Genomic DNA, 5238 nt, shown 5'->3' on the forward strand with positions numbered 1-5238 from the left:
TTCCTTGGCCTCTAGGGAGTTGGCATACAAAGTTATCCACAAATCCGTGCAGTTGGAGGTAAAAACACTTTTCGGCCAGTTATAGCGCCACCATAAGGCTGAGTTGAAAATGTTCACGTGGCATTTCTTCCTCGGCCTAGTGGGAATGTGCGTGCGCAATTTCAGGGAAATCACACGATGTGTTCATGATTTGCAGCATTTTGTTTGAAACTGAGCACTCCTGCGAACTTTGGAAGCCAATCTTAGCCAATCAGGATGGAGTCTGAGAAATCTGAAAAACCTGTTTCGTTGAATGGCTCTAGAGAGACTGTGTACCAATTTGCGTGATGTTTGGACAAAATCTGTAGGTGTACTGTCCAAAAACTTGTTTTGCACAAAGCGGCCTCCTGGTGGCGCTATAACAGGCCGTTCTGGAAATTTTGGGGCAGAGGTTCATCGTTGGCATCCAGGGAGTATGTGTGCAAAATTTGACATCGACCGGGTTAACGGTGCCGGAGATTAGCTGTTCACAGATGGACGGACACATGGACGGACGGACGGACGGACACACGGACGGACGGACGGACACACGGACGGACGGACGGAGTGCAAACTAAGAAAAAGTGCCCTTCTGGGCACAGGTCTCCACCAGGAGGATGTTTTGTGTGTGTGTGTGTGTGTGTATGTGTGTGTGTGTGTGTGTGTGTGTGTGTGTGTGTGTGTGTGTGTGTGTGTGTGTGTGTGTGTGTGTGTGTGTGTGTGTGTGTGAGTGACGCGGCTTGGCCTGTTGTAGCGCCACCATGAGGCAGATTTGAAAACTGTCAAGTGGCATTTCTTCCTCAGCCTAGTGGGAATATGCATGCACAGTTTCACCGCAATCGGACGCTGCGTTGAGTCGTTGTGGCGATTTGTACAAAACGGGTACAAAGCGGGCTACTCCTGAAAAGTTTAGAAGCCAATCGTAGGCAATGAAGGTGGATTATGAGAAATCAAACAAACCCGTCTTGATCACATGACTATGGAGAGCATGTGTACCGATTTGCGTGAAATTTGGATAACATCTGAAGGAGTAATATTAGAAAATGTGTTTTACATATGTCGGCCTCCTGGTGGCGCTATAAAGAGCAGATGTGAAAAATTCCAGGCAAAGGTTTTTCCTTGGCCTCTAGGGAGTTGGCATACAAAGTTATCCACAAATCCGTGCAGTTGGAGGTAAAAACACTTTTCGGCCAGTTATAGCGCCACCATAAGGCTGAGTTGAAAATGTTCACGTGGCATTTCTTCCTCGGCCTAGTGGGAATGTGCGTGCGCAATTTCAGGGAAATCACACGATGTGTTCATGATTTGCAGCATTTTGTTTGAAACTGAGCACTCCTGCGAACTTTGGAAGCCAATCTTAGCCAATCAGGATGGAGTCTGAGAAATCTGAAAAACCCGTTTCGTTGAATGGCTCTAGAGAGACTGTGTACCAATTTGCGTGATGTTTGGACAAAATCTGTAGGTGTACTGTCCAAAAACTTGTTTTGCACAAAGCGGCCTCCTGGTGGCGCTATAACAGGCCGTTCTGGAAATTTTGGGGCAGAGGTTCATCGTTGGCATCCAGGGAGTATGTGTGCAAGATTTGACATCGACCGGGTTAACGGTGCCGGAGATTAGCTGTTCACAGACGGACGGACACACAGACACACGGACGGACGGACACACGGACACACGGACGGACGGACGGAGTGCAAAACATACTCTCTCCCCATGCCTTCGGCCTGGTGGAGACAAACATACTCTCTCCCCATGCCTTCGGCCTGGTGGAGACAATAAACAAATAAGCTCCGTTGTAAAAACGAGTTTCTTCCAACTTAGAACTATCGCTAAGATCAAGTCGTACCTCCCCCCAAAACAGCTGGAGATGGTCATCCACGCTTTCATTTCCACACAAATTGATTACTGCAATTCACTGTACACTGGTGTGCGCCTAAGTGACCAGGCGCTTGCAGTTAGTGCAGAATGCAGCTGCCCGTCTTCTCACCGGAACCAAAAAACGAGACCACATCACCCCAGTTCTGGCCTCTCTCCATTGGCTCCCTGTTAAGTTTAGAATAGATTTTAAGGTGCTTTTATTTGTTTTTAAATCACTTCACGGTCTCTCTCCCTCCTACCTCTCTGACCTAATTGTGCCCTACGCCCCATCTAGAGCATTAAGGTCTGCGGACAAGCTGCTGCTGGTCGAGTTCACGACTAGTAAGAGGAGCAGGGGTGATCATGCTTTTGCGGCTGCGGGTCCCAAACTCTGGAACATGCTGCCCCTCCATATTAGATCTGCCGAGTCAATTGGGGCTTTTAAATCCCTCCTCAAAACTCATCTGTTCTCCCTCGCCTTTAACTGCACCTGATTTACCTGTATATTGATTTCCTGCTCTGTGCTATTGTATGCTCCGTTTTATATTTTATGATCTCTTTTTTCATTGTTTTTATATTGCTATGCTCTGCTGTCTTGTTTTACTCTGTTCAGCACTTTGGTCAGCCTTGGCTGTTGTAAATGTGCTATACAAATAAAGTTTGATTTGATTTGATTTGATTTGATAGATGTGTCACAGAGACTACATTTTTTGGGAGAGTTTTACCCATTGCTGGCTGTCTGAATACCAAAAAATAAAAAAGGTCATTAAAATGTTTACATTATTATTGCTTATAGCAGCTTTAATGTTTGTGCTGCCACAAAAAGCCGATTTGTTCAGACACATATGACGTAAACTCTCCTTTCATTGTCAATGGCAAATGTGACATGAGTTAAGGACAAAAAGCTGTATATAGGAGGGGCTAGCACCCCTCAAACATTACACCTGTGTGAGGTGAGGTGAGAATGTGAGAATTTAAAAGAAAAGGTGAGAATCACTTTTTCTTTTAAATCTTGAAAGATTTATAAGAAAAGGTGATTAGCCAAAGTGTAAAATATAGTTAAACCGGTTAAATTGATTGTGACAACAATTTTTGCATATCAGATGTATATTGACATACAGGTCAGTGTAATAGGAGGTAAAGTTTCATCAAACAGTGTATTAATGTTAATTAATTAACAGTACCTGTGCTGCATCGTAGCCACCGATCCACATTACAGTCTTTGCACCAGTTTTGGAAAGTATCAGATCCAGAAGAAATGAGTGCTGCTCTGTTTTGCTGTGCATGGACGCTAGGTTTCCACCCTGAGACAAACAGTTTTTCTGCAGAACAATAGGGCAAGAAATAATATTATTCAAATTAACGTACGGACGGAAGGACGGACGGACGGACAGACAGACAGACAAAGAGAAATTGTGTTGTTTATTTCATGTGTTTGTTCATTCTAATTACCTCTGCATCACCCCAAGCCATCGGAGCCCCTACATATTTGTAGCAGTTACCAAGCAATAGATTCCATCCATCTAGGCATGATTGTGCACATCCCCTCCTGTCTACTGAAAAGACAACAGACAAGTCAACTACTTGACTCCATTCTCCATCAGTGCATCACCAAAGCCGGTGATGCACTGATGTTTGCACGTTTGGAATTGTAACAGCTGAGATCAATAATATATCAGTATTCGCATTAAGTGAAGGTGGGGGCTGCATGTGGCCCCTGGGACACCAGTTGCCCATGTCTATGATGTGTTCTACAGAAAGGTCTTTGGATTCTTTCAAGAAGAAACAATATTCCTTAAATATCTTTAATATCTAATATCTAACATTTAAAGATTTTGCGATTACCTAAATATATTACATAATTATTCCCTTTTACTGTACAATGGTGAATTATTAAAACGTTAATGGTTACTGTAAATGTATACACTAAACAGTGCCTTGAAGATATATTCACCTGCGAGCACATTCCTCACATTTAGTTTTCTTGTAGTATAGTGTTTTTCACACATTAGGATTAGGATTAGGATTTCCTATTCATTTATTCATTCATTTATTACATTTATTATTATTAACTATAGCATGAATGTCGTTCTATGCCATCTAAACAGGGACCCTGTTGTTTTGAACCAGTTAAGAGGTCACTCATATGATTCACTGAATTGAATTGAATTGAATTGAATTGAATTGAATTGAATTGAATTGAATTGAATTGAATTGAATTGAATTGAATTGAATTGAATTGAATTGAATTGAATTGAATTGAATTTCAACCTTTATTTAGTTCTCGGAAAACACATTGAGAGAGATTACAACACAAAACACAACAATAATATGAAAAGAAAGAAAGAAAGAAAGAAAGAAAGAAAGAAAGAAAGAAAGAAAGAAAGAAAGAAAGAAAGAAAGAAAAGGTAAATTAATAAAAGAAAATTCCCTAAAATAATTAATCAACATCAATTAAAACAGGTATAGCCTACATTTTAAATTGACAAAAGTTAATATGTCCGACTGAAAATGACCAATAGGGAGCTATACTCTAGACCTGAGGACGATTCTACAAATGTCTTCTAAATCCTGTTTTCAGAAAAACCTCATGTTTCTATGTCAGTGGTTCTCAAACTATGTCATGTCAAGGTCCCCAGAAATTATATGTAATTGTCCGCCAACCCCCATCTGAAAATATGCTGTTCCAGGGACCTCCCAGAAGCAAAGATTTGAGTTAAAAAAAATTACTTTGAAAGAATATATATTCAAAGATTTGCACCACATTTTCACGATTTTTCAAAAATAGCAGAACTACAAGCTCATAGCTTGTAGTTCTGCTATTGAAGCCTGTAAGGTGTTCCAACAGTTGAAAGCAGACTTTCCAAACTCAGTGGAGGCATATGGGATCTCAAGTATCAAATAGTCCTGAGAATGCAATGAGTAATAGTTTTCCACTGCAAAAGAGAATTTAAATAAAAGAGTGACTCCCAGTTACTCTACATCTACATGAAAATTCCTTTGACATGGCCCTGTTGTGATATTCCTGAAATTGGATTACAAAATTGGATTAAAAAATAAATAAATAACAGCAGGGGTGAAGATTTACCTGTAGACAGTACACTGGGGTCCCGTATTTGGGGATCCGTGGATGGGACTTGATGGGGGCTGTGACTGCACACGCCCCCCTCCCCTGGTCATAGGGAGAGAAAAAGGTATCTTTTGAGAAAAAGAAGAAGAAAAAACTACCCAGGGTCCGCAAACCTTGGAAAGCTTAGCCACTTGGAACTGTACATTTGTGTGAGCTTTGGACAAAATCTGTAGGAGTATAGTAGCAAAAAGTGTGTTTTGAAGAAAATGCAGAATGGTAGAAAATGTAATCTGGCC

This window comes from Electrona antarctica (genome assembly GCF_951216825.1).
Source record: "Electrona antarctica genome assembly, chromosome: 4".
NCBI lineage: Eukaryota > Metazoa > Chordata > Actinopteri > Myctophiformes > Myctophidae > Electrona > Electrona antarctica.